The sequence below is a fragment of the Mustelus asterias genome, chromosome 7 (genome assembly GCF_964213995.1).
Source record: "Mustelus asterias chromosome 7, sMusAst1.hap1.1, whole genome shotgun sequence".
Lineage (NCBI taxonomy): Eukaryota > Metazoa > Chordata > Chondrichthyes > Carcharhiniformes > Triakidae > Mustelus > Mustelus asterias.
In genome coordinates this window covers 39,994,353-40,020,530 of record NC_135807.1, presented here as the reverse complement: position 1 = coordinate 40,020,530, position 26,178 = coordinate 39,994,353, and the positions used below count along the sequence as shown (strand labels likewise).

At 51.1% G+C, this 26,178-nt stretch overlaps 35 non-coding genes across 35 annotated transcripts; 23 read left to right on the top strand and 12 right to left on the bottom strand.

The window, feature by feature from the left end:
* The first annotated feature begins 817 nt into the window (after nucleotides 1–817).
* trnaa-cgc (transfer RNA alanine (anticodon CGC)) lies at nucleotides 818–890 on the top strand. The gene has a single exon. It is a non-coding gene; the product is annotated as a tRNA-Ala (tRNA).
* Nucleotides 891–1,097: 207 nt separating this feature from the next.
* Nucleotides 1,098–1,170, bottom strand: trnam-cau (transfer RNA methionine (anticodon CAU)). The gene has a single exon. It is a non-coding gene; the product is annotated as a tRNA-Met (tRNA).
* Nucleotides 1,171–1,602: 432 nt separating this feature from the next.
* Nucleotides 1,603–1,675, top strand: trnaa-agc (transfer RNA alanine (anticodon AGC)). The gene has a single exon. It is a non-coding gene; the product is annotated as a tRNA-Ala (tRNA).
* Nucleotides 1,676–3,049: 1,374 nt separating this feature from the next.
* On the top strand, nucleotides 3,050–3,122 carry trnaa-cgc (transfer RNA alanine (anticodon CGC)). The gene has a single exon. It is a non-coding gene; the product is annotated as a tRNA-Ala (tRNA).
* Nucleotides 3,123–3,329: 207 nt separating this feature from the next.
* trnam-cau (transfer RNA methionine (anticodon CAU)) lies at nucleotides 3,330–3,402 on the bottom strand. The gene has a single exon. It is a non-coding gene; the product is annotated as a tRNA-Met (tRNA).
* Nucleotides 3,403–3,834: 432 nt separating this feature from the next.
* Nucleotides 3,835–3,907, top strand: trnaa-agc (transfer RNA alanine (anticodon AGC)). Its single transcript has one exon. It is a non-coding gene; the product is annotated as a tRNA-Ala (tRNA).
* Nucleotides 3,908–5,293: 1,386 nt separating this feature from the next.
* trnaa-cgc (transfer RNA alanine (anticodon CGC)) lies at nucleotides 5,294–5,366 on the top strand. Its single transcript has one exon. It is a non-coding gene; the product is annotated as a tRNA-Ala (tRNA).
* A 207-nt stretch (nucleotides 5,367–5,573) lies between these two features.
* trnam-cau (transfer RNA methionine (anticodon CAU)) lies at nucleotides 5,574–5,646 on the bottom strand. Its single transcript has one exon. It is a non-coding gene; the product is annotated as a tRNA-Met (tRNA).
* A 432-nt stretch (nucleotides 5,647–6,078) lies between these two features.
* On the top strand, nucleotides 6,079–6,151 carry trnaa-agc (transfer RNA alanine (anticodon AGC)). Its single transcript has one exon. It is a non-coding gene; the product is annotated as a tRNA-Ala (tRNA).
* A 1,386-nt stretch (nucleotides 6,152–7,537) lies between these two features.
* Nucleotides 7,538–7,610, top strand: trnaa-cgc (transfer RNA alanine (anticodon CGC)). Its single transcript has one exon. It is a non-coding gene; the product is annotated as a tRNA-Ala (tRNA).
* Nucleotides 7,611–7,817: 207 nt separating this feature from the next.
* Nucleotides 7,818–7,890, bottom strand: trnam-cau (transfer RNA methionine (anticodon CAU)). Its single transcript has one exon. It is a non-coding gene; the product is annotated as a tRNA-Met (tRNA).
* A 432-nt stretch (nucleotides 7,891–8,322) lies between these two features.
* On the top strand, nucleotides 8,323–8,395 carry trnaa-agc (transfer RNA alanine (anticodon AGC)). The gene has a single exon. It is a non-coding gene; the product is annotated as a tRNA-Ala (tRNA).
* A 1,374-nt stretch (nucleotides 8,396–9,769) lies between these two features.
* Nucleotides 9,770–9,842, top strand: trnaa-cgc (transfer RNA alanine (anticodon CGC)). The gene has a single exon. It is a non-coding gene; the product is annotated as a tRNA-Ala (tRNA).
* A 207-nt stretch (nucleotides 9,843–10,049) lies between these two features.
* trnam-cau (transfer RNA methionine (anticodon CAU)) lies at nucleotides 10,050–10,122 on the bottom strand. The gene has a single exon. It is a non-coding gene; the product is annotated as a tRNA-Met (tRNA).
* A 432-nt stretch (nucleotides 10,123–10,554) lies between these two features.
* trnaa-agc (transfer RNA alanine (anticodon AGC)) lies at nucleotides 10,555–10,627 on the top strand. The gene has a single exon. It is a non-coding gene; the product is annotated as a tRNA-Ala (tRNA).
* A 1,374-nt stretch (nucleotides 10,628–12,001) lies between these two features.
* trnaa-cgc (transfer RNA alanine (anticodon CGC)) lies at nucleotides 12,002–12,074 on the top strand. Its single transcript has one exon. It is a non-coding gene; the product is annotated as a tRNA-Ala (tRNA).
* A 207-nt stretch (nucleotides 12,075–12,281) lies between these two features.
* trnam-cau (transfer RNA methionine (anticodon CAU)) lies at nucleotides 12,282–12,354 on the bottom strand. Its single transcript has one exon. It is a non-coding gene; the product is annotated as a tRNA-Met (tRNA).
* Nucleotides 12,355–12,786: 432 nt separating this feature from the next.
* Nucleotides 12,787–12,859, top strand: trnaa-agc (transfer RNA alanine (anticodon AGC)). Its single transcript has one exon. It is a non-coding gene; the product is annotated as a tRNA-Ala (tRNA).
* Nucleotides 12,860–14,245: 1,386 nt separating this feature from the next.
* trnaa-cgc (transfer RNA alanine (anticodon CGC)) lies at nucleotides 14,246–14,318 on the top strand. The gene has a single exon. It is a non-coding gene; the product is annotated as a tRNA-Ala (tRNA).
* Nucleotides 14,319–14,525: 207 nt separating this feature from the next.
* Nucleotides 14,526–14,598, bottom strand: trnam-cau (transfer RNA methionine (anticodon CAU)). Its single transcript has one exon. It is a non-coding gene; the product is annotated as a tRNA-Met (tRNA).
* Nucleotides 14,599–15,030: 432 nt separating this feature from the next.
* On the top strand, nucleotides 15,031–15,103 carry trnaa-agc (transfer RNA alanine (anticodon AGC)). Its single transcript has one exon. It is a non-coding gene; the product is annotated as a tRNA-Ala (tRNA).
* A 1,370-nt stretch (nucleotides 15,104–16,473) lies between these two features.
* On the top strand, nucleotides 16,474–16,546 carry trnaa-cgc (transfer RNA alanine (anticodon CGC)). Its single transcript has one exon. It is a non-coding gene; the product is annotated as a tRNA-Ala (tRNA).
* Nucleotides 16,547–16,753: 207 nt separating this feature from the next.
* On the bottom strand, nucleotides 16,754–16,826 carry trnam-cau (transfer RNA methionine (anticodon CAU)). The gene has a single exon. It is a non-coding gene; the product is annotated as a tRNA-Met (tRNA).
* A 432-nt stretch (nucleotides 16,827–17,258) lies between these two features.
* On the top strand, nucleotides 17,259–17,331 carry trnaa-agc (transfer RNA alanine (anticodon AGC)). Its single transcript has one exon. It is a non-coding gene; the product is annotated as a tRNA-Ala (tRNA).
* A 1,386-nt stretch (nucleotides 17,332–18,717) lies between these two features.
* Nucleotides 18,718–18,790, top strand: trnaa-cgc (transfer RNA alanine (anticodon CGC)). Its single transcript has one exon. It is a non-coding gene; the product is annotated as a tRNA-Ala (tRNA).
* A 207-nt stretch (nucleotides 18,791–18,997) lies between these two features.
* Nucleotides 18,998–19,070, bottom strand: trnam-cau (transfer RNA methionine (anticodon CAU)). Its single transcript has one exon. It is a non-coding gene; the product is annotated as a tRNA-Met (tRNA).
* A 432-nt stretch (nucleotides 19,071–19,502) lies between these two features.
* Nucleotides 19,503–19,575, top strand: trnaa-agc (transfer RNA alanine (anticodon AGC)). The gene has a single exon. It is a non-coding gene; the product is annotated as a tRNA-Ala (tRNA).
* Nucleotides 19,576–20,945: 1,370 nt separating this feature from the next.
* trnaa-cgc (transfer RNA alanine (anticodon CGC)) lies at nucleotides 20,946–21,018 on the top strand. Its single transcript has one exon. It is a non-coding gene; the product is annotated as a tRNA-Ala (tRNA).
* A 207-nt stretch (nucleotides 21,019–21,225) lies between these two features.
* trnam-cau (transfer RNA methionine (anticodon CAU)) lies at nucleotides 21,226–21,298 on the bottom strand. Its single transcript has one exon. It is a non-coding gene; the product is annotated as a tRNA-Met (tRNA).
* A 432-nt stretch (nucleotides 21,299–21,730) lies between these two features.
* trnaa-agc (transfer RNA alanine (anticodon AGC)) lies at nucleotides 21,731–21,803 on the top strand. Its single transcript has one exon. It is a non-coding gene; the product is annotated as a tRNA-Ala (tRNA).
* A 1,386-nt stretch (nucleotides 21,804–23,189) lies between these two features.
* Nucleotides 23,190–23,262, top strand: trnaa-cgc (transfer RNA alanine (anticodon CGC)). Its single transcript has one exon. It is a non-coding gene; the product is annotated as a tRNA-Ala (tRNA).
* A 207-nt stretch (nucleotides 23,263–23,469) lies between these two features.
* trnam-cau (transfer RNA methionine (anticodon CAU)) lies at nucleotides 23,470–23,542 on the bottom strand. The gene has a single exon. It is a non-coding gene; the product is annotated as a tRNA-Met (tRNA).
* Nucleotides 23,543–23,974: 432 nt separating this feature from the next.
* trnaa-agc (transfer RNA alanine (anticodon AGC)) lies at nucleotides 23,975–24,047 on the top strand. Its single transcript has one exon. It is a non-coding gene; the product is annotated as a tRNA-Ala (tRNA).
* Nucleotides 24,048–25,433: 1,386 nt separating this feature from the next.
* Nucleotides 25,434–25,506, top strand: trnaa-cgc (transfer RNA alanine (anticodon CGC)). The gene has a single exon. It is a non-coding gene; the product is annotated as a tRNA-Ala (tRNA).
* A 207-nt stretch (nucleotides 25,507–25,713) lies between these two features.
* trnam-cau (transfer RNA methionine (anticodon CAU)) lies at nucleotides 25,714–25,786 on the bottom strand. Its single transcript has one exon. It is a non-coding gene; the product is annotated as a tRNA-Met (tRNA).
* Between the last annotated feature and the right edge of the window lie 392 nt (nucleotides 25,787–26,178).

Genomic DNA, 26,178 nt, shown 5'->3' with positions numbered 1-26,178 from the left:
GTGATACAGAGTCAGAAACGTCATCCATTACAGCACGGGGGCCCATCGCGCAGGGTGGAGCTGGCGGGTAACTGCATGCCTACACCTTTGCCGTTAAGATGTGGATGAAGCACTCAAGGGCTCAAAGGTGCACGGTCAAAATTCAGCAAAGACTGCGTGCGGATGTCAACGATTCGCATCGATTGCTCAGTCGGTACAACAGAAGACTCGAGGGGTAAATATACCAAAGTCGTCCTTAGGTCACCGCTTGAATGATGTTAACAATTTCTGCGTGCCCATTGAGAAGGAAGTGTGTCGTAAGCAAACGTTTACGGCAAAGCAGCACTCCGAACCTGAGGACGAGTTTATAACTGAACATGTTGCTGCTCAGGCAGAGGAGCCATCTTTGCCTGTGGGAAAACAGCCTCCACACGGCTGCAAAGTTTCTGCAGTTGCGTGTGCGGGCCAGCAGGAGTGGCATTGAGCAGCAACGCATCCAACAGCTGAGCCCTCACCTGCAAGCAAAAGTAGATTGCTAACACTGAGACAGGGGTCTCGCCTGCCTCCTCACACTCGTGCTGACTGCTGTTTTCCTCTCGGCTTGCTTTGAATGTGCAGATTCAGCCTCTTCACTGATTATGACGCGTCGACTGCGATTTTCCCTTCTGCTGATGGCACGAGCTGCGGCTGCTGGCTCACGTTGAGTGAATGGCAAAATGACTGTGTTGAAGCAGCAGGCCGATCCGATGAAGAATTTCTCTGCACTTTCATGAACATCTTGGAGCCAGGGGGTGTGGAGATGTTGGGCAGCAAGAAAGCGGACGCAGCAATCAGCTTGGGGGAATTAGCTCAAGTGGTAGAGCGCTCGCTTCGCATGTGAGAGGCAGTGGGATCGATGCCCACATTCTCCACTTTGATTTTTAACCTTTGGGCCAAAGTTTCATGCCCAGCGGTCCTGTCATGAAGTTCACACATGTTCAGGGTTCCTCCACACGCTGCCGTACGCACAGAATCTGAATGACTTACAGAGCTGTTGCATGCAAGCTGCCTTCATATTTGTCAGCAGGAAAGATGGGAATGAGAGGTGAATGGAAGAAAAGAAGGTGGAAAAAGAGCCCTGCCCTCTCTGAGGATTGAACTCAGGACCTTCAGATTATGAGACTGACGCGCTGCCTACTGCGCTAAGAAGGCACAGGCAGTTGGGCACTGTACACTGCATGACTAGGTTTGCCATCATCAGGCTGCGTCCAGTCACAATGAAAACTGCTCACGTAACATTGAGGCAGATTAGAGAACAATATCGCAGCTTGTGATATGGAGACAGACACGTTATCCATCACAACGTCGGCCCAAGCTGCAGGTCGACGCAGGCGGGCCACAGCACAGCCACAGCTTTGGCATCAAGACATGGATGAAGCGCTCAAGGGCTAAAGGGTGCACTGTCACAATCAGCAAAGATAGTGGCTTTCAATGGATTTCAAAGATGTTGATTAAATGGAAAAACTACCGTGTTGAAGCAGCAGGCCGGATCCGATGAAGAGGTCCTGTGCACTTTCTCGAGCATCTTGGAGACGGAGTGAGGAGATCCTGAGCAGCAAGAAAGCTGACCCCAACTGCAGCTTGGGGGAATTAGCTCAAATGGTAGAGCGCTCGCTTAGCATGCGAGAGGTAGTGGGATCGATGCCCACATTCTCCACTTTGATTTTTACCTTGGGGCCAAAGCTTCTTGGAGACAGGGGCTGAGGCAAGCCTGGACAGCAAGAAAGCTGAGGCCAGAATTGCCATGGGGAATTAGCTCAAATGGTAGAGCGCTCGCTTTGCATGTGAGAGGTAGTGGGATCGATGCCCACATTCTCCACTCAGATTTTATCTTTGGGCCAAAGTTTCAGGCCCACCCGTCATGTCATTCACTTTACACATCTCCAGGCTTTCTCCAAGCGCTGCCGCACGCACGCACGCACGCACAGAGTGTCTGAATGATTTGCACAGCTGCCGCAAGAAGCTGCCGTCATATTTATCAGCAGTAAAGATGGGAATGTGAGGCGAATGGAGGGAAAGAAGGTGTCAAATACACAAGATTGTATCCAGGATGCACAGGTGATGAGACTCACACGCTGCCGACTGCACCAAGAAGGCACACTTGGAACTGCGCTGCACACGGCGTGACTAGATTTGCCATCGAACAGCCTGCATCCAGCCACAAGTAAAGTGTTCAGAAAACACTGAGGAAATTACACAACAATACATCAGCTTGTGATACAGAGTCAGAAACGTCATCCATTACAGCACGGGGGCCCATCGCGCAGGGTGGAGCTGGCGGGTAACTGCATGCCTACACCTTTGCCGTTAAGATGTGGATGAAGCACTCAAGGGCTCAAAGGTGCACGGTCAAAATTCAGCAAAGACTGCGTGCGGATGTCAACGATTCGCATCGATTGCTCAGTCGGTACAACAGAAGACTCGAGGGGTAAATATACCAAAGTCGTCCTTAGGTCACCGCTTGAATGATGTTAACAATTTCTGCGTGCCCATTGAGAAGGAAGTGTGTCGTAAGCAAACGTTTACGGCAAAGCAGCACTCCGAACCTGAGGACGAGTTTATAACTGAACATGTTGCTGCTCAGGCAGAGGAGCCATCTTTGCCTGTGGGAAAACAGCCTCCACACGGCTGCAAAGTTTCTGCAGTTGCGTGTGCGGGCCAGCGGGAGTGGCATTGAGCAGCAACACATCCAACAGCTGAGCCCTCACCTGCAAGCAAAAGTAGATTGCTAACACTGAGACAGGGGTCTCGCCTGCCTCCTCACACTCGTGCTGACTGCTGTTTTCCTCTCGGCTTGCTTTGAATGTGCAGATTCAGCCTCTTCACTGATTATGACGCGTCGACTGCGATTTTCCCTTCTGCTGATGGCACGAGCTGCGGCTGCTGGCTCACGTTGAGTGAATGGCAAAATGACTGTGTTGAAGCAGCAGGCCGATCCGATGAAGAATTTCTCTGCACTTTCATGAACATCTTGGAGCCAGGGGGTGTGGAGATGTTGGGCAGCAAGAAAGCGGACGCAGCAATCAGCTTGGGGGAATTAGCTCAAGTGGTAGAGCGCTCGCTTCGCATGTGAGAGGCAGTGGGATCGATGCCCACATTCTCCACTTTGATTTTTAACCTTTGGGCCAAAGTTTCATGCCCAGCGGTCCTGTCATGAAGTTCACACATCTTCAGGGTTCCTCCACACGCTGCCGTACGCACAGAATCTGAATGACTTACAGAGCTGTTGCATGCAAGCTGCCTTCATATTTGTCAGCAGGAAAGATGGGAATGAGAGGTGAATGGAAGAAAAGAAGGTGGAAAAAGAGCCCTGCCCTCTCTGAGGATTGAACTCAGGACCTTCAGATTATGAGACTGACGCGCTGCCTACTGCGCTAAGAAGGCACAGGCAGTTGGGCACTGTACACTGCATGACTAGGTTTGCCATCATCAGGCTGCGTCCAGTCACAATGAAAACTGCTCACGTAACATTGAGGCAGATTAGAGAACAATATCGCAGCTTGTGATATGGAGACAGACACGTTATCCATCACAACGTCGGCCCAAGCTGCAGGTCGACGCAGGCGGGCCACAGCACAGCCACAGCTTTGGCATCAAGACATGGATGAAGCGCTCAAGGGCTAAAGGGTGCACTGTCACAATCAGCAAAGATAGTGGCTTTCAATGGATTTCAAAGATGTTGATTAAATGGAAAAACTACCGTGTTGAAGCAGCAGGCCGGATCCGATGAAGAGGTCCTGTGCACTTTCTCGAGCATCTTGGAGACGGAGTGAGGAGATCCTGAGCAGCAAGAAAGCTGACCCCAACTGCAGCTTGGGGGAATTAGCTCAAATGGTAGAGCGCTCGCTTAGCATGCGAGAGGTAGTGGGATCGATGCCCACATTCTCCACTTTGATTTTTACCTTGGGGCCAAAGCTTCTTGGAGACAGGGGCTGAGGCAAGCCTGGACAGCAAGAAAGCTGAGGCCAGAATTGCCATGGGGAATTAGCTCAAATGGTAGAGCGCTCGCTTTGCATGTGAGAGGTAGTGGGATCGATGCCCACATTCTCCACTCAGATTTTATCTTTGGGCCAAAGTTTCAGGCCCACCCGTCATGTCATTCACTTTACACATCTCCAGGCTTTCTCCAAGCGCTGCCGCACGCACGCACGCACCCACCCACGCACGCACAGAGTGTCTGAATGATTTGCACAGCTGCCGCAAGAAGCTGCCGTCATATTTATCAGCAGTAAAGATGGGAATGTGAGGCGAATGGAGGGAAAGAAGGTGTCAAATACACAAGATTGTATCCAGGATGCACAGGTGATGAGACTCACACGCTGCCGACTGCACCAAGAAGGCACACTTGGAACTGCGCTGCACACGGCGTGACTAGATTTGCCATCGAACAGCCTGCATCCAGCCACAAGTAAAGTGTTCAGAAAACACTGAGGAAATTACACAACAATACATCAGCTTGTGATACAGAGTCAGAAACGTCATCCATTACAGCACGGGGGCCCATCGCGCAGGGTGGAGCTGGCGGGTAACTGCATGCCTACACCTTTGCCGTTAAGATGTGGATGAAGCACTCAAGGGCTCAAAGGTGCACGGTCAAAATTCAGCAAAGACTGCGTGCGGATGTCAACGATTCGCATCGATTGCTCAGTCGGTACAACAGAAGACTCGAGGGGTAAATATACCAAAGTCGTCCTTAGGTCACCGCTTGAATGATGTTAACAATTTCTGCGTGCCCATTGAGAAGGAAGTGTGTCGTAAGCAAACGTTTACGGCAAAGCAGCACTCCGAACCTGAGGACGAGTTTATAACTGAACATGTTGCTGCTCAGGCAGAGGAGCCATCTTTGCCTGTGGGAAAACAGCCTCCACACGGCTGCAAAGTTTCTGCAGTTGCGTGTGCGGGCCAGCGGGAGTGGCATTGAGCATCAACGCATCCAACAGCTGAGCCCTCACCTGCAAGCAAAAGTAGATTGCTAACACTGAGACAGGGGTCTCGCCTGCCTCCTCACACTCGTGCTGACTGCTGTTTTCCTCTCGGCTTGCTTTGAATGTGCAAATTCAGCCTCTTCACTGATTATGACGCGTCGACTGCGATTTTCCCTTCTGCTGATGGCACGAGCTGCGGCTGCTGGCTCACGTTGAGTGAATGGCAAAATGACTGTGTTGAAGCAGCAGGCCGATCCGATGAAGAATTTCTCTGCACTTTCATGAACATCTTGGAGCCAGGGGGTGTGGAGATGTTGGGCAGCAAGAAAGCGGACGGAGCAATCCGCTTGGGGGAATTAGCTCAAGTGGTAGAGCGCTCGCTTCGCATGTGAGAGGCAGTGGGATCGATGCCCACATTCTCCACTTTGATTTTTAACCTTTGGGCCAAAGTTTCATGCCCAGCGGTCCTGTCATGAAGTTCACACATCTTCAGGGTTCCTCCACACGCTGCCGTACGCACAGAATCTGAATGACTTACAGAGCTGTTGCATGCAAGCTGCCTTCATATTTGTCAGCAGGAAAGATGGGAATGAGAGGTGAATGGAAGAAAAGAAGGTGGAAAAAGAGCCCTGCCCTCTCTGAGGATTGAACTCAGGACCTTCAGATTATGAGACTGACGCGCTGCCTACTGCGCTAAGAAGGCACAGGCAGTTGGGCACTGTACACTGCATGACTAGGTTTGCCATCATCAGGCTGCGTCCAGTCACAATGAAAACTGCTCACGTAACATTGAGGCAGATTAGAGAACAATATCGCAGCTTGTGATATGGAGACAGACACGTTATCCATCACAACGTCGGCCCAAGCTGCAGGTCGACGCAGGCGGGCCACAGCACAGCCACAGCTTTGGCATCAAGACATGGATGAAGCGCTCAAGGGCTAAAGGGTGCACTGTCACAATCAGCAAAGATAGTGGCTTTCAATGGATTTCAAAGATGTTGATTAAATGGAAAAACTACCGTGTTGAAGCAGCAGGCCGGATCCGATGAAGAGGTCCTGTGCACTTTCTCGAGCATCTTGGAGACGGAGTGAGGAGATCCTGAGCAGCAAGAAAGCTGACCCCAACTGCAGCTTGGGGGAATTAGCTCAAATGGTAGAGCGCTCGCTTAGCATGCGAGAGGTAGTGGGATCGATGCCCACATTCTCCACTTTGATTTTTACCTTGGGGCCAAAGCTTCTTGGAGACAGGGGCTGAGGCAAGCCTGGACAGCAAGAAAGCTGAGGCCAGAATTGCCATGGGGAATTAGCTCAAATGGTAGAGTGCTCGCTTTGCATGTGAGAGGTAGTGGGATCGATGCCCACATTCTCCACTCAGATTTTATCTTTGGGCCAAAGTTTCAGGCCCACCCGTCATGTCATTCACTTTACACATCTCCAGGCTTTCTCCAAGCGCTGCCGCACGCACGCACGCACCCACCCACGCACGCACAGAGTGTCTGAATGATTTGCACAGCTGCCGCAAGAAGCTGCCGTCATATTTATCAGCAGTAAAGATGGGAATGTGAGGCGAATGGAGGGAAAGAAGGTGTCAAATACACAAGATTGTATCCAGGATGCACAGGTGATGAGACTCACACGCTGCCGACTGCACCAAGAGGGCACACTTGGAACTGCGCTGCACACGGCGTGACTAGATTTGCCATCGAACAGCCTGCATCCAGCCACAAGTAAAGTGTTCAGAAAACACTGAGGAAATTACACAACAATACATCAGCTTGTGATACAGAGTCAGAAACGTCATCCATTACAGCACGGGGGCCCATCGCGCAGGGTGGAGCTGGCGGGTAACTGCATGCCTACACCTTTGCCGTTAAGATGTGGATGAAGCACTCAAGGGCTCAAAGGTGCACGGTCAAAATTCAGCAAAGACTGCGTGCGGATGTCAACGATTCGCATCGATTGCTCAGTCGGTACAACAGAAGACTCGAGGGGTAAATATACCAAAGTCGTCCTTAGGTCACCGCTTGAATGATGTTAACAATTTCTGCGTGCCCATTGAGAAGGAAGTGTGTCGTAAGCAAACGTTTACGGCAAAGCAGCACTCCGAACCTGAGGACGAGTTTATAACTGAACATGTTGCTGCTCAGGCAGAGGAGCCATCTTTGCCTGTGGGAAAACAGCCTCCACACGGCTGCAAAGTTTCTGCAGTTGCGTGTGCGGGCCAGCAGGAGTGGCATTGAGCAGCAACGCATCCAACAGCTGAGCCCTCACCTGCAAGCAAAAGTAGATTGCTAACACTGAGACAGGGGTCTCGCCTGCCTCCTCACACTCGTGCTGACTGCTGTTTTCCTCTCGGCTTGCTTTGAATGTGCAGATTCAGCCTCTTCACTGATTATGACGCGTCGACTGCGATTTTCCCTTCTGCTGATGGCACGAGCTGCGGCTGCTGGCTCACGTTGAGTGAATGGCAAAATGACTGTGTTGAAGCAGCAGGCCGATCCGATGAAGAATTTCTCTGCACTTTCATGAACATCTTGGAGCCAGGGGGTGTGGAGATGTTGGGCAGCAAGAAAGCGGACGCAGCACTCAGCTTGGGGGAATTAGCTCAAGTGGTAGAGCGCTCGCTTCGCATGTGAGAGGCAGTGGGATCGATGCCCACATTCTCCACTTTGATTTTTAACCTTTGGGCCAAAGTTTCATGCCCAGCGGTCCTGTCATGAAGTTCACACATGTTCAGGGTTCCTCCACACGCTGCCGTACGCACAGAATCTGAATGACTTACAGAGCTGTTGCATGCAAGCTGCCTTCATATTTGTCAGCAGGAAAGATGGGAATGAGAGGTGAATGGAAGAAAAGAAGGTGGAAAAAGAGCCCTGCCCTCTCTGAGGATTGAACTCAGGACCTTCAGATTATGAGACTGACGCGCTGCCTACTGCGCTAAGAAGGCACAGGCAGTTGGGCACTGTACACTGCATGACTAGGTTTGCCATCATCAGGCTGCGTCCAGTCACAATGAAAACTGCTCACGTAACATTGAGGCAGATTAGAGAACAATATCGCAGCTTGTGATATGGAGACAGACACGTTATCCATCACAACGTCGGCCCAAGCTGCAGGTCGACGCAGGCGGGCCACAGCACAGCCACAGCTTTGGCATCAAGACATGGATGAAGCGCTCAAGGGCTAAAGGGTGCACTGTCACAATCAGCAAAGATAGTGGCTTTCAATGGATTTCAAAGATGTTGATTAAATGGAAAAACTACCGTGTTGAAGCAGCAGGCCGGATCCGATGAAGAGGTCCTGTGCACTTTCTCGAGCATCTTGGAGACGGAGTGAGGAGATCCTGAGCAGCAAGAAAGCTGACCCCAACTGCAGCTTGGGGGAATTAGCTCAAATGGTAGAGCGCTCGCTTAGCATGCGAGAGGTAGTGGGATCGATGCCCACATTCTCCACTTTGATTTTTACCTTGGGGCCAAAGCTTCTTGGAGACAGGGGCTGAGGCAAGCCTGGACAGCAAGAAAGCTGAGGCCAGAATTGCCATGGGGAATTAGCTCAAATGGTAGAGCGCTCGCTTTGCATGTGAGAGGTAGTGGGATCGATGCCCACATTCTCCACTCAGATTTTATCTTTGGGCCAAAGTTTCAGGCCCACCCGTCATGTCATTCACTTTACACATCTCCAGGCTTTCTCCAAGCGCTGCCGCACGCACGCACGCACGCACAGAGTGTCTGAATGATTTGCACAGCTGCCGCAAGAAGCTGCCGTCATATTTATCAGCAGTAAAGATGGGAATGTGAGGCGAATGGAGGGAAAGAAGGTGTCAAATACACAAGATTGTATCCAGGATGCACAGGTGATGAGACTCACACGCTGCCGACTGCACCAAGAAGGCACACTTGGAACTGCGCTGCACACGGCGTGACTAGATTTGCCATCGAACAGCCTGCATCCAGCCACAAGTAAAGTGTTCAGAAAACACTGAGGAAATTACACAACAATACATCAGCTTGTGATACAGAGTCAGAAACGTCATCCATTACAGCACGGGGGCCCATCGCGCAGGGTGGAGCTGGCGGGTAACTGCATGCCTACACCTTTGCCGTTAAGATGTGGATGAAGCACTCAAGGGCTCAAAGGTGCACGGTCAAAATTCAGCAAAGACTGCGTGCGGATGTCAACGATTCGCATCGATTGCTCAGTCGGTACAACAGAAGACTCGAGGGGTAAATATACCAAAGTCGTCCTTAGGTCACCGCTTGAATGATGTTAACAATTTCTGCGTGCCCATTGAGAAGGAAGTGTGTCGTAAGCAAACGTTTACGGCAAAGCAGCACTCCGAACCTGAGGACGAGTTTATAACTGAACATGTTGCTGCTCAGGCAGAGGAGCCATCTTTGCCTGTGGGAAAACAGCCTCCACACGGCTGCAAAGTTTCTGCAGTTGCGTGTGCGGGCCAGCAGGAGTGGCATTGAGCAGCAACGCATCCAACAGCTGAGCCCTCACCTGCAAGCAAAAGTAGATTGCTAACACTGAGACAGGGGTCTCGCCTGCCTCCTCACACTCGTGCTGACTGCTGTTTTCCTCTCGGCTTGCTTTGAATGTGCAGATTCAGCCTCTTCACTGATTATGACGCGTCGACTGCGATTTTCCCTTCTGCTGATGGCACGAGCTGCGGCTGCTGGCTCACGTTGAGTGAATGGCAAAATGACTGTGTTGAAGCAGCAGGCCGATCCGATGAAGAATTTCTCTGCACTTTCATGAACATCTTGGAGCCAGGGGGTGTGGAGATGTTGGGCAGCAAGAAAGCGGACGCAGCAATCAGCTTGGGGGAATTAGCTCAAGTGGTAGAGCGCTCGCTTCGCATGTGAGAGGCAGTGGGATCGATGCCCACATTCTCCACTTTGATTTTTAACCTTTGGGCCAAAGTTTCATGCCCAGCGGTCCTGTCATGAAGTTCACACATGTTCAGGGTTCCTCCACACGCTGCCGTACGCACAGAATCTGAATGACTTACAGAGCTGTTGCATGCAAGCTGCCTTCATATTTGTCAGCAGGAAAGATGGGAATGAGAGGTGAATGGAAGAAAAGAAGGTGGAAAAAGAGCCCTGCCCTCTCTGAGGATTGAACTCAGGACCTTCAGATTATGAGACTGACGCGCTGCCTACTGCGCTAAGAAGGCACAGGCAGTTGGGCACTGTACACTGCATGACTAGGTTTGCCATCATCAGGCTGCGTCCAGTCACAATGAAAACTGCTCACGTAACATTGAGGCAGATTAGAGAACAATATCGCAGCTTGTGATATGGAGACAGACACGTTATCCATCACAACGTCGGCCCAAGCTGCAGGTCGACGCAGGCGGGCCACAGCACAGCCACAGCTTTGGCATCAAGACATGGATGAAGCGCTCAAGGGCTAAAGGGTGCACTGTCACAATCAGCAAAGATAGTGGCTTTCAATGGATTTCAAAGATGTTGATTAAATGGAAAAACTACCGTGTTGAAGCAGCAGGCCGGATCCGATGAAGAGGTCCTGTGCACTTTCTCGAGCATCTTGGAGACGGAGTGAGGAGATCCTGAGCAGCAAGAAAGCTGACCCCAACTGCAGCTTGGGGGAATTAGCTCAAATGGTAGAGCGCTCGCTTAGCATGCGAGAGGTAGTGGGATCGATGCCCACATTCTCCACTTTGATTTTTACCTTGGGGCCAAAGCTTCTTGGAGACAGGGGCTGAGGCAAGCCTGGACAGCAAGAAAGCTGAGGCCAGAATTGCCATGGGGAATTAGCTCAAATGGTAGAGCGCTCGCTTTGCATGTGAGAGGCAGTGGGATCGATGCCCACATTCTCCACTCAGATTTTATCTTTGGGCCAAAGTTTCAGGCCCACCCGTCATGTCATTCACTTTACACATCTCCAGGCTTTCTCCAAGCGCTGCCGCACGCACGCACGCACGCACAGAGTGTCTGAATGATTTGCACAGCTGCCGCAAGAAGCTGCCGTCATATTTATCAGCAGTAAAGATGGGAATGTGAGGCGAATGGAGGGAAAGAAGGTGTCAAATACACAAGATTGTATCCAGGATGCACAGGTGATGAGACTCACACGCTGCCGACTGCACCAAGAAGGCACACTTGGAACTGCGCTGCACACGGCGTGACTAGATTTGCCATCGAACAGCCTGCATCCAGCCACAAGTAAAGTGTTCAGAAAACACTGAGGAAATTACACAACAATACATCAGCTTGTGATACAGAGTCAGAAACGTCATCCATTACAGCACGGGGGCCCATCGCGCAGGGTGGAGCTGGCGGGTAACTGCATGCCTACACCTTTGCCGTTAAGATGTGGATGAAGCACTCAAGGGCTCAAAGGTGCACGGTCAAAATTCAGCAAAGACTGCGTGCGGATGTCAACGATTCGCATCGATTGCTCAGTCGGTACAACAGAAGACTCGAGGGGTAAATATACCAAAGTCGTCCTTAGGTCACCGCTTGAATGATGTTAACAATTTCTGCGTGCCCATTGAGAAGGAAGTGTGTCGTAAGCAAACGTTTACGGCAAAGCAGCACTCCGAACCTGAGGACGAGTTTATAACTGAACATGTTGCTGCTCAGGCAGAGGAGCCATCTTTGCCTGTGGGAAAACAGCCTCCACACGGCTGCAAAGTTTCTGCAGTTGCGTGTGCGGGCCAGCAGGAGTGGCATTGAGCAGCAACGCATCCAACAGCTGAGCCCTCACCTGCAAGCAAAAGTAGATTGCTAACACTGAGACAGGGGTCTCGCCTGCCTCCTCACACTCGTGCTGACTGCTGTTTTCCTCTCGGCTTGCTTTGAATGTGCAAATTCAGCCTCTTCACTGATTATGACGCGTCGACTGCGATTTTCCCTTCTGCTGATGGCACGAGCTGCGGCTGCTGGCTCACGTTGAGTGAATGGCAAAATGACTGTGTTGAAGCAGCAGGCCGATCCGATGAAGAATTTCTCTGCACTTTCATGAACATCTTGGAGCCAGGGGGTGTGGAGATGTTGGGCAGCAAGAAAGCGGACGCAGCAATCAGCTTGGGGGAATTAGCTCAAGTGGTAGAGCGCTCGCTTCGCATGTGAGAGGCAGTGGGATCGATGCCCACATTCTCCACTTTGATTTTTAACCTTTGGGCCAAAGTTTCATGCCCAGCGGTCCTGTCATGAAGTTCACACATCTTCAGGGTTCCTCCACACGCTGCCGTACGCACAGAATCTGAATGACTTACAGAGCTGTTGCATGCAAGCTGCCTTCATATTTGTCAGCAGGAAAGATGGGAATGAGAGGTGAATGGAAGAAAAGAAGGTGGAAAAAGAGCCCTGCCCTCTCTGAGGATTGAACTCAGGACCTTCAGATTATGAGACTGACGCGCTGCCTACTGCGCTAAGAAGGCACAGGCAGTTGGGCACTGTACACTGCATGACTAGGTTTGCCATCATCAGGCTGCGTCCAGTCACAATGAAAACTGCTCACGTAACATTGAGGCAGATTAGAGAACAATATCGCAGCTTGTGATATGGAGACAGACACGTTATCCATCACAACGTCGGCCCAAGCTGCAGGTCGACGCAGGCGGGCCACAGCACAGCCACAGCTTTGGCATCAAGACATGGATGAAGCGCTCAAGGGCTAAAGGGTGCACTGTCACAATCAGCAAAGATAGTGGCTTTCAATGGATTTCAAAGATGTTGATTAAATGGAAAAACTACCGTGTTGAAGCAGCAGGCCGGATCCGATGAAGAGGTCCTGTGCACTTTCTCGAGCATCTTGGAGACGGAGTGAGGAGATCCTGAGCAGCAAGAAAGCTGACCCCAACTGCAGCTTGGGGGAATTAGCTCAAATGGTAGAGCGCTCGCTTAGCATGCGAGAGGTAGTGGGATCGATGCCCACATTCTCCACTTTGATTTTTACCTTGGGGCCAAAGCTTCTTGGAGACAGGGGCTGAGGCAAGCCTGGACAGCAAGAAAGCTGAGGCCAGAATTGCCATGGGGAATTAGCTCAAATGGTAGAGCGCTCGCTTTGCATGTGAGAGGTAGTGGGATCGATGCCCACATTCTCCACTCAGATTTTATCTTTGGGCCAAAGTTTCAGGCCCACCCGTCATGTCATTCACTTTACACATCTCCAGGCTTTCTCCAAGCGCTGCCGCACGCACGCACGCACCCACGCACGCACGCACAGAGTGTCTGAATGATTTGCACAGCTGCCGCAAGAAGCTGCCGTCATATTTATCAGCAGTAAAGATGGGAATGTGAGGCGAATGGAGGGAAAGAAGGTGTCAAATACACAAGATTGTATCCAGGATGCACAGGTGATGAGACTCACACGCTGCCGACTGCACCAAGAAGGCACACTTGGAACTGCGCTGCACACGGCGTGACTAGATTTGCCATCGAACAGCCTGCATCCAGCCACAAGTAAAGTGTTCAGAAAACACTGAGGAAATTACACAACAATACATCAGCTTGTGATACAGAGTCAGAAACGTCATCCATTACAGCACGGGGGCCCATCGCGCAGGGTGGAGCTGGCGGGTAACTGCATGCCTACACCTTTGCCGTTAAGATGTGGATGAAGCACTCAAGGGCTCAAAGGTGCACGGTCAAAATTCAGCAAAGACTGCGTGCGGATGTCAACGATTCGCATCGATTGCTCAGTCGGTACAACAGAAGACTCGAGGGGTAAATATACCAAAGTCGTCCTTAGGTCACCGCTTGAATGATGTTAACAATTTCTGCGTGCCCATTGAGAAGGAAGTGTGTCGTAAGCAAACGTTTACGGCAAAGCAGCACTCCGAACCTGAGGACGAGTTTATAACTGAACATGTTGCTGCTCAGGCAGAGGAGCCATCTTTGCCTGTGGGAAAACAGCCTCCACACGGCTGCAAAGTTTCTGCAGTTGCATGTGCGGGCCAGCAGGAGTGGCATTGAGCAGCAACGCATCCAACAGCTGAGCCCTCACCTGCAAGCAAAAGTAGATTGCTAACACTGAGACAGGGGTCTCGCCTGCCTCCTCACACTCGTGCTGACTGCTGTTTTCCTCTCGGCTTGCTTTGAATGTGCAAATTCAGCCTCTTCACTGATTATGACGCGTCGACTGCGATTTTCCCTTCTGCTGATGGCACGAGCTGCGGCTGCTGGCTCACGTTGAGTGAATGGCAAAATGACTGGGTTGAAGCAGCAGGCCGATCCGATGAAGAATTTCTCTGCACTTTCATGAACATCTTGGAGCCAGGGGGTGTGGAGATGTTGGGCAGCAAGAAAGCGGACGCAGCAATCCGCTTGGGGGAATTAGCTCAAGTGGTAGAGCGCTCGCTTCGCATGTGAGAGGCAGTGGGATCGATGCCCACATTCTCCACTTTGATTTTTAACCTTTGGGCCAAAGTTTCATGCCCAGCGGTCCTGTCATGAAGTTCACACATCTTCAGGGTTCCTCCACACGCTGCCGTACGCACAGAATCTGAATGACTTACAGAGCTGTTGCATGCAAGCTGCCTTCATATTTGTCAGCAGGAAAGATGGGAATGAGAGGTGAATGGAAGAAAAGAAGGTGGAAAAAGAGCCCTGCCCTCTCTGAGGATTGAACTCAGGACCTTCAGATTATGAGACTGACGCGCTGCCTACTGCGCTAAGAAGGCACAGGCAGTTGGGCACTGTACACTGCATGACTAGGTTTGCCATCATCAGGCTGCGTCCAGTCACAATGAAAACTGCTCACGTAACATTGAGGCAGATTAGAGAACAATATCGCAGCTTGTGATATGGAGACAGACACGTTATCCATCACAACGTCAGCCCAAGCTGCAGGTCGACGCAGGCGGGCCACAGCACAGCCACAGCTTTGGCATCAAGACATGGATGAAGCGCTCAAGGGCTAAAGGGTGCACTGTCACAATCAGCAAAGATAGTGGCTTTCAATGGATTTCAAAGATGTTGATTAAATGGAAAAACTACCGTGTTGAAGCAGCAGGCCGGATCCGATGAAGAGGTCCTGTGCACTTTCTCGAGCATCTTGGAGACGGAGTGAGGAGATCCTGAGCAGCAAGAAAGCTGACCCCAACTGCAGCTTGGGGGAATTAGCTCAAATGGTAGAGCGCTCGCTTAGCATGCGAGAGGTAGTGGGATCGATGCCCACATTCTCCACTTTGATTTTTACCTTGGGGCCAAAGCTTCTTGGAGACAGGGGCTGAGGCAAGCCTGGACAGCAAGAAAGCTGAGGCCAGAATTGCCATGGGGAATTAGCTCAAATGGTAGAGCGCTCGCTTTGCATGTGAGAGGTAGTGGGATCGATGCCCACATTCTCCACTCAGATTTTATCTTTGGGCCAAAGTTTCAGGCCCACCCGTCATGTCATTCACTTTACACATCTCCAGGCTTTCTCCAAGCGCTGCCGCACGCACGCACGCACAGAGTGTCTGAATGATTTGCATAGCTGCCGCAAGAAGCTGCCGTCATATTTATCAGCAGTAAAGATGGGAATGTGAGGCGAATGGAGGGAAAGAAGGTGTCAAATACACAAGATTGTATCCAGGATGCACAGGTGATGAGACTCACACGCTGCCGACTGCACCAAGAAGGCACACTTGGAACTGCGCTGCACACGGCGTGACTAGATTTGCCATCGAACAGCCTGCATCCAGCCACAAGTAAAGTGTTCAGAAAACACTGAGGAAATTACACAACAATACATCAGCTTGTGATACAGAGTCAGAAACGTCATCCATTACAGCACGGGGGCCCATCGCGCAGGGTGGAGCTGGCGGGTAACTGCATGCCTACACCTTTGCCGTTAAGATGTGGATGAAGCACTCAAGGGCTCAAAGGTGCACGGTCAAAATTCAGCAAAGACTGCGTGCGGATGTCAACGATTCGCATCGATTGCTCAGTCGGTACAACAGAAGACTCGAGGGGTAAATATACCAAAGTCGTCCTTAGGTCACCGCTTGAATGATGTTAACAATTTCTGCGTGCCCATTGAGAAGGAAGTGTGTCGTAAGCAAACGTTTACGGCAAAGCAGCACTCCGAACCTGAGGACGAGTTTATAACTGAACATGTTGCTGCTCAGGCAGAGGAGCCATCTTTGCCTGTGGGAAAACAGCCTCCACACGGCTGCAAAGTTTCTGCAGTTGCGTGTGCGGGCCAGCAGGAGTGGCATTGAGCAGCAACGCATCCAACAGCTGAGCCCTCACCTGCAAGCAAAAGTAGATTGCTAACACTGAGACAGGGGTCTCGCCTGCCTCCTCACACTCGTGCTGACTGCTGTTTTCCTCTCGGCTTGCTTTGAATGTGCAAATTCAGCCTCTTCACTGATTATGACGCGTCGACTGCGATTTTCCCTTCTGCTGATGGCACGAGCTGCGGCTGCTGGCTCACGTTGAGTGAATGGCAAAATGACTGTGTTGAAGCAGCAGGCCGATCCGATGAAGAATTTCTCTGCACTTTCATGAACATCTTGGAGCCAGGGGGTGTGGAGATGTTGGGCAGCAAGAAAGCGGACGCAGCAATCAGCTTGGGGGAATTAGCTCAAGTGGTAGAGCGCTCGCTTCGCATGTGAGAGGCAGTGGGATCGATGCCCACATTCTCCACTTTGATTTTTAACCTTTGGGCCAAAGTTTCATGCCCAGCGGTCCTGTCATGAAGTTCACACATCTTCAGGGTTCCTCCACACGCTGCCGTACGCACAGAATCTGAATGACTTACAGAGCTGTTGCATGCAAGCTGCCTTCATATTTGTCAGCAGGAAAGATGGGAATGAGAGGTGAATGGAAGAAAAGAAGGTGGAAAAAGAGCCCTGCCCTCTCTGAGGATTGAACTCAGGACCTTCAGATTATGAGACTGACGCGCTGCCTACTGCGCTAAGAAGGCACAGGCAGTTGGGCACTGTACACTGCATGACTAGGTTTGCCATCATCAGGCTGCGTCCAGTCACAATGAAAACTGCTCACGTAACATTGAGGCAGATTAGAGAACAATATCGCAGCTTGTGATATGGAGACAGACACGTTATCCATCACAACGTCGGCCCAAGCTGCAGGTCGACGCAGGCGGGCCACAGCACAGCCACAGCTTTGGCATCAAGACATGGATGAAGCGCTCAAGGGCTAAAGGGTGCACTGTCACAATCAGCAAAGATAGTGGCTTTCAATGGATTTCAAAGATGTTGATTAAATGGAAAAACTACCGTGTTGAAGCAGCAGGCCGGATCCGATGAAGAGGTCCTGTGCACTTTCTCGAGCATCTTGGAGACGGAGTGAGGAGATCCTGAGCAGCAAGAAAGCTGACCCCAACTGCAGCTTGGGGGAATTAGCTCAAATGGTAGAGCGCTCGCTTAGCATGCGAGAGGTAGTGGGATCGATGCCCACATTCTCCACTTTGATTTTTACCTTGGGGCCAAAGCTTCTTGGAGACAGGGGCTGAGGCAAGCCTGGACAGCAAGAAAGCTGAGGCCAGAATTGCCATGGGGAATTAGCTCAAATGGTAGAGCGCTCGCTTTGCATGTGAGAGGTAGTGGGATCGATGCCCACATTCTCCACTCAGATTTTATCTTTGGGCCAAAGTTTCAGGCCCACCCGTCATGTCATTCACTTTACACATCTCCAGGCTTTCTCCAAGCGCTGCCGCACGCACGCACGCACCCACGCACGCACGCACAGAGTGTCTGAATGATTTGCACAGCTGCCGCAAGAAGCTGCCGTCATATTTATCAGCAGTAAAGATGGGAATGTGAGGCGAATGGAGGGAAAGAAGGTGTCAAATACACAAGATTGTATCCAGGATGCACAGGTGATGAGACTCACACGCTGCCGACTGCACCAAGAAGGCACACTTGGAACTGCGCTGCACACGGCGTGACTAGATTTGCCATCGAACAGCCTGCATCCAGCCACAAGTAAAGTGTTCAGAAAACACTGAGGAAATTACACAACAATACATCAGCTTGTGATACAGAGTCAGAAACGTCATCCATTACAGCACGGGGGCCCATCGCGCAGGGTGGAGCTGGCGGGTAACTGCATGCCTACACCTTTGCCGTTAAGATGTGGATGAAGCACTCAAGGGCTCAAAGGTGCACGGTCAAAATTCAGCAAAGACTGCGTGCGGATGTCAACGATTCGCATCGATTGCTCAGTCGGTACAACAGAAGACTCGAGGGGTAAATATACCAAAGTCGTCCTTAGGTCACCGCTTGAATGATGTTAACAATTTCTGCGTGCCCATTGAGAAGGAAGTGTGTCGTAAGCAAACGTTTACGGCAAAGCAGCACTCCGAACCTGAGGACGAGTTTATAACTGAACATGTTGCTGCTCAGGCAGAGGAGCCATCTTTGCCTGTGGGAAAACAGCCTCCACACGGCTGCAAAGTTTCTGCAGTTGCATGTGCGGGCCAGCAGGAGTGGCATTGAGCAGCAACGCATCCAACAGCTGAGCCCTCACCTGCAAGCAAAAGTAGATTGCTAACACTGAGACAGGGGTCTCGCCTGCCTCCTCACACTCGTGCTGACTGCTGTTTTCCTCTCGGCTTGCTTTGAATGTGCAAATTCAGCCTCTTCACTGATTATGACGCGTCGACTGCGATTTTCCCTTCTGCTGATGGCACGAGCTGCGGCTGCTGGCTCACGTTGAGTGAATGGCAAAATGACTGTGTTGAAGCAGCAGGCCGATCCGATGAAGAATTTCTCTGCACTTTCATGAACATCTTGGAGCCAGGGGGTGTGGAGATGTTGGGCAGCAAGAAAGCGGACGCAGCAATCCGCTTGGGGGAATTAGCTCAAGTGGTAGAGCGCTCGCTTCGCATGTGAGAGGCAGTGGGATCGATGCCCACATTCTCCACTTTGATTTTTAACCTTTGGGCCAAAGTTTCATGCCCAGCGGTCCTGTCATGAAGTTCACACATCTTCAGGGTTCCTCCACACGCTGCCGTACGCACAGAATCTGAATGACTTACAGAGCTGTTGCATGCAAGCTGCCTTCATATTTGTCAGCAGGAAAGATGGGAATGAGAGGTGAATGGAAGAAAAGAAGGTGGAAAAAGAGCCCTGCCCTCTCTGAGGATTGAACTCAGGACCTTCAGATTATGAGACTGACGCGCTGCCTACTGCGCTAAGAAGGCACAGGCAGTTGGGCACTGTACACTGCATGACTAGGTTTGCCATCATCAGGCTGCGTCCAGTCACAATGAAAACTGCTCACGTAACATTGAGGCAGATTAGAGAACAATATCGCAGCTTGTGATATGGAGACAGACACGTTATCCATCACAACGTCAGCCCAAGCTGCAGGTCGACGCAGGCGGGCCACAGCACAGCCACAGCTTTGGCATCAAGACATGGATGAAGCGCTCAAGGGCTAAAGGGTGCACTGTCACAATCAGCAAAGATAGTGGCTTTCAATGGATTTCAAAGATGTTGATTAAATGGAAAAACTACCGTGTTGAAGCAGCAGGCCGGATCCGATGAAGAGGTCCTGTGCACTTTCTCGAGCATCTTGGAGACGGAGTGAGGAGATCCTGAGCAGCAAGAAAGCTGACCCCAACTGCAGCTTGGGGGAATTAGCTCAAATGGTAGAGCGCTCGCTTAGCATGCGAGAGGTAGTGGGATCGATGCCCACATTCTCCACTTTGATTTTTACCTTGGGGCCAAAGCTTCTTGGAGACAGGGGCTGAGGCAAGCCTGGACAGCAAGAAAGCTGAGGCCAGAATTGCCATGGGGAATTAGCTCAAATGGTAGAGCGCTCGCTTTGCATGTGAGAGGTAGTGGGATCGATGCCCACATTCTCCACTCAGATTTTATCTTTGGGCCAAAGTTTCAGGCCCACCCGTCATGTCATTCACTTTACACATCTCCAGGCTTTCTCCAAGCGCTGCCGCACGCACGCACGCACAGAGTGTCTGAATGATTTGCATAGCTGCCGCAAGAAGCTGCCGTCATATTTATCAGCAGTAAAGATGGGAATGTGAGGCGAATGGAGGGAAAGAAGGTGTCAAATACACAAGATTGTATCCAGGATGCACAGGTGATGAGACTCACACGCTGCCGACTGCACCAAGAAGGCACACTTGGAACTGCGCTGCACACGGCGTGACTAGATTTGCCATCGAACAGCCTGCATCCAGCCACAAGTAAAGTGTTCAGAAAACACTGAGGAAATTACACAACAATACATCAGCTTGTGATACAGAGTCAGAAACGTCATCCATTACAGCACGGGGGCCCATCGCGCAGGGTGGAGCTGGCGGGTAACTGCATGCCTACACCTTTGCCGTTAAGATGTGGATGAAGCACTCAAGGGCTCAAAGGTGCACGGTCAAAATTCAGCAAAGACTGCGTGCGGATGTCAACGATTCGCATCGATTGCTCAGTCGGTACAACAGAAGACTCGAGGGGTAAATATACCAAAGTCGTCCTTAGGTCACCGCTTGAATGATGTTAACAATTTCTGCGTGCCCATTGAGAAGGAAGTGTGTCGTAAGCAAACGTTTACGGCAAAGCAGCACTCCGAACCTGAGGACGAGTTTATAACTGAACATGTTGCTGCTCAGGCAGAGGAGCCATCTTTGCCTGTGGGAAAACAGCCTCCACACGGCTGCAAAGTTTCTGCAGTTGCGTGTGCGGGCCAGCAGGAGTGGCATTGAGCAGCAACGCATCCAACAGCTGAGCCCTCACCTGCAAGCAAAAGTAGATTGCTAACACTGAGACAGGGGTCTCGCCTGCCTCCTCACACTCGTGCTGACTGCTGTTTTCCTCTCGGCTTGCTTTGAATGTGCAAATTCAGCCTCTTCACTGATTATGACGCGTCGACTGCGATTTTCCCTTCTGCTGATGGCACGAGCTGCGGCTGCTGGCTCACGTTGAGTGAATGGCAAAATGACTGTGTTGAAGCAGCAGGCCGATCCGATGAAGAATTTCTCTGCACTTTCATGAACATCTTGGAGCCAGGGGGTGTGGAGATGTTGGGCAGCAAGAAAGCGGACGCAGCAATCAGCTTGGGGGAATTAGCTCAAGTGGTAGAGCGCTCGCTTCGCATGTGAGAGGCAGTGGGATCGATGCCCACATTCTCCACTTTGATTTTTAACCTTTGGGCCAAAGTTTCATGCCCAGCGGTCCTGTCATGAAGTTCACACATCTTCAGGGTTCCTCCACACGCTGCCGTACGCACAGAATCTGAATGACTTACAGAGCTGTTGCATGCAAGCTGCCTTCATATTTGTCAGCAGGAAAGATGGGAATGAGAGGTGAATGGAAGAAAAGAAGGTGGAAAAAGAGCCTGGCCCTCTCTGAGGATTGAACTCAGGACCTTCAGATTATGAGACTGACGCGCTGCCTACTGCGCTAAGAAGGCACAGGCAGTTGGGCACTGTACACTGCATGACTAGGTTTGCCATCATCAGGCTGCGTCCAGTCACAATGAAAACTGCTCACGTAACATTGAGGCAGATTAGAGAACAATATCGCAGCTTGTGATATGGAGACAGACACGTTATCCATCACAACGTCGGCCCAAGCTGCAGGTCGACGCAGGCGGGCCACAGCACAGCCACAGCTTTGGCATCAAGACATGGATGAAGCGCTCAAGGGCTAAAGGGTGCACTGTCACAATCAGCAAAGATAGTGGCTTTCAATGGATTTCAAAGATGTTGATTAAATGGAAAAACTACCGTGTTGAAGCAGCAGGCCGGATCCGATGAAGAGGTCCTGTGCACTTTCTCGAGCATCTTGGAGACGGAGTGAGGAGATCCTGAGCAGCAAGAAAGCTGACCCCAACTGCAGCTTGGGGGAATTAGCTCAAATGGTAGAGCGCTCGCTTAGCATGCGAGAGGTAGTGGGATCGATGCCCACATTCTCCACTTTGATTTTTACCTTGGGGCCAAAGCTTCTTGGAGACAGGGGCTGAGGCAAGCCTGGACAGCAAGAAAGCTGAGGCCAGAATTGCCATGGGGAATTAGCTCAAATGGTAGAGCGCTCGCTTTGCATGTGAGAGGTAGTGGGATCGATGCCCACATTCTCCACTCAGATTTTATCTTTGGGCCAAAGTTTCAGGCCCACCCGTCATGTCATTCACTTTACACATCTCCAGGCTTTCTCCAAGCGCTGCCGCACGCACGCACGCACCCACGCACGCACGCACAGAGTGTCTGAATGATTTGCACAGCTGCCGCAAGAAGCTGCCGTCATATTTATCAGCAGTAAAGATGGGAATGTGAGGCGAATGGAGGGAAAGAAGGTGTCAAATACACAAGATTGTATCCAGGATGCACAGGTGATGAGACTCACACGCTGCCGACTGCACCAAGAAGGCACACTTGGAACTGCGCTGCACACGGCGTGACTAGATTTGCCATCGAACAGCCTGCATCCAGCCACAAGTAAAGTGTTCAGAAAACACTGAGGAAATTACACAACAATACATCAGCTTGTGATACAGAGTCAGAAACGTCATCCATTACAGCACGGGGGCCCATCGCGCAGGGTGGAGCTGGCGGGTAACTGCATGCCTACACCTTTGCCGTTAAGATGTGGATGAAGCACTCAAGGGCTCAAAGGTGCACGGTCAAAATTCAGCAAAGACTGCGTGCGGATGTCAACGATTCGCATCGATTGCTCAGTCGGTACAACAGAAGACTCGAGGGGTAAATATACCAAAGTCGTCCTTAGGTCACCGCTTGAATGATGTTAACAATTTCTGCGTGCCCATTGAGAAGGAAGTGTGTCGTAAGCAAACGTTTACGGCAAAGCAGCACTCCGAACCTGAGGACGAGTTTATAACTGAACATGTTGCTGCTCAGGCAGAGGAGCCATCTTTGCCTGTGGGAAAACAGCCTCCACACGGCTGCAAAGTTTCTGCAGTTGCATGTGCGGGCCAGCAGGAGTGGCATTGAGCAGCAACGCATCCAACAGCTGAGCCCTCACCTGCAAGCAAAAGTAGATTGCTAACACTGAGACAGGGGTCTCGCCTGCCTCCTCACACTCGTGCTGACTGCTGTTTTCCTCTCGGCTTGCTTTGAATGTGCAAATTCAGCCTCTTCACTGATTATGACGCGTCGACTGCGATTTTCCCTTCTGCTGATGGCACGAGCTGCGGCTGCTGGCTCACGTTGAGTGAATGGCAAAATGACTGTGTTGAAGCAGCAGGCCGATCCGATGAAGAATTTCTCTGCACTTTCATGAACATCTTGGAGCCAGGGGGTGTGGAGATGTTGGGCAGCAAGAAAGCGGACGCAGCAATCAGCTTGGGGGAATTAGCTCAAGTGGTAGAGCGCTCGCTTCGCATGTGAGAGGCAGTGGGATCGATGCCCACATTCTCCACTTTGATTTTTAACCTTTGGGCCAAAGTTTCATGCCCAGCGGTCCTGTCATGAAGTTCACACATCTTCAGGGTTCCTCCACACGCTGCCGTACGCACAGAATCTGAATGACTTACAGAGCTGTTGCATGCAAGCTGCCTTCATATTTGTCAGCAGGAAAGATGGGAATGAGAGGTGAATGGAAGAAAAGAAGGTGGAAAAAGAGCCCTGCCCTCTCTGAGGATTGAACTCAGGACCTTCAGATTATGAGACTGACGCGCTGCCTACTGCGCTAAGAAGGCACAGGCAGTTGGGCACTGTACACTGCATGACTAGGTTTGCCATCATCAGGCTGCGTCCAGTCACAATGAAAACTGCTCACGTAACATTGAGGCAGATTAGAGAACAATATCGCAGCTTGTGATATGGAGACAGACACGTTATCCATCACAACGTCGGCCCAAGCTGCAGGTCGACGCAGGCGGGCCACAGCACAGCCACAGCTTTGGCATCAAGACATGGATGAAGCGCTCAAGGGCTAAAGGGTGCACTGTCACAATCAGCAAAGATAGTGGCTTTCAATGGATTTCAAAGATGTTGATTAAATGGAAAAACTACCGTGTTGAAGCAGCAGGCCGGATCCGATGAAGAGGTCCTGTGCACTTTCTCGAGCATCTTGGAGACGGAGTGAGGAGATCCTGAGCAGCAAGAAAGCTGACCCCAACTGCAGCTTGGGGGAATTAGCTCAAATGGTAGAGCGCTCGCTTAGCATGCGAGAGGTAGTGGGATCGATGCCCACATTCTCCACTTTGATTTTTACCTTGGGGCCAAAGCTTCTTGGAGACAGGGGCTGAGGCAAGCCTGGACAGCAAGAAAGCTGAGGCCAGAATTGCCATGGGGAATTAGCTCAAATGGTAGAGCGCTCGCTTTGCATGTGAGAGGTAGTGGAATCGATGCCCACATTCTCCACTCAGATTTTATCTTTGGGCCAAAGTTTCAGGCCCACCCGTCATGTCATTCACTTTACACATCTCCAGGCTTTCTCCAAGCGCTGCCGCACGCACGCACGCACCCACGCACGCACGCACAGAGTGTCTGAATGATTTGCACAGCTGCCGCAAGAAGCTGCCGTCATATTTATCAGCAGTAAAGATGGGAATGTGAGGCGAATGGAGGGAAAGAAGGTGTCAAATACACAAGATTGTATCCAGGATGCACAGGTGATGAGACTCACACGCTGCCGACTGCACCAAGAAGGCACACTTGGAACTGCGCTGCACACGGCGTGACTAGATTTGCCATCGAACAGCCTGCATCCAGCCACAAGTAAAGTGTTCAGAAAACACTGAGGAAATTACACAACAATACATCAGCTTGTGATACAGAGTCAGAAACGTCATCCATTACAGCACGGGGGCCCATCGCGCAGGGTGGAGCTGGCGGGTAACTGCATGCCTACACCTTTGCCGTTAAGATGTGGATGAAGCACTCAAGGGCTCAAAGGTGCACGGTCAAAATTCAGCAAAGACTGCGTGCGGATGTCAACGATTCGCATCGATTGCTCAGTCGGTACAACAGAAGACTCGAGGGGTAAATATACCAAAGTCGTCCTTAGGTCACCGCTTGAATGATGTTAACAATTTCTGCGTGCCCATTGAGAAGGAAGTGTGTCGTAAGCAAACGTTTACGGCAAAGCAGCACTCCGAACCTGAGGACGAGTTTATAACTGAACATGTTGCTGCTCAGGCAGAGGAGCCATCTTTGCCTGTGGGAAAACAGCCTCCACACGGCTGCAAAGTTTCTGCAGTTGCATGTGCGGGCCAGCAGGAGTGGCATTGAGCAGCAACGCATCCAACAGCTGAGCCCTCACCTGCAAGCAAAAGTAGATTGCTAACACTGAGACAGGGGTCTCGCCTGCCTCCTCACACTCGTGCTGACTGCTGTTTTCCTCTCGGCTTGCTTTGAATGTGCAAATTCAGCCTCTTCACTGATTATGACGCGTCGACTGCGATTTTCCCTTCTGCTGATGGCACGAGCTGCGGCTGCTGGCTCACGTTGAGTGAATGGCAAAATGACTGTGTTGAAGCAGCAGGCCGATCCGATGAAGAATTTCTCTGCACTTTCATGAACATCTTGGAGCCAGGGGGTGTGGAGATGTTGGGCAGCAAGAAAGCGGACGGAGCAATCCGCTTGGGGGAATTAGCTCAAGTGGTAGAGCGCTCGCTTCGCATGTGAGAGGCAGTGGGATCGATGCCCACATTCTCCACTTTGATTTTTAACCTTTGGGCCAAAGTTTCATGCCCAGCGGTCCTGTCATGAAGTTCACACATCTTCAGGGTTCCTCCACACGCTGCCGTACGCACAGAATCTGAATGACTTACAGAGCTGTTGCATGCAAGCTGCCTTCATATTTGTCAGCAGGAAAGATGGGAATGAGAGGTGAATGGAAGAAAAGAAGGTGGAAAAAGAGCCCTGCCCTCTCTGAGGATTGAACTCAGGACCTTCAGATTATGAGACTGACGCGCTGCCTACTGCGCTAAGAAGGCACAGGCAGTTGGGCACTGTACACTGCATGACTAGGTTTGCCATCATCAGGCTGCGTCCAGTCACAATGAAAACTGCTCACGTAACATTGAGGCAGATTAGAGAACAATATCGCAGCTTGTGATATGGAGACAGACACGTTATCCATCACAACGTCGGCCCAAGCTGCAGGTCGACGCAGGCGGGCCACAGCACAGCCACAGCTTTGGCATCAAGACATGGATGAAGCGCTCAAGGGCTAAAGGGTGCACTGTCACAATCAGCAAAGATAGTGGCTTTCAATGGATTTCAAAGATGTTGATTAAATGGAAAAACTACCGTGTTGAAGCAGCAGGCCGGATCCGATGAAGAGGTCCTGTGCACTTTCTCGAGCATCTTGGAGACGGAGTGAGGA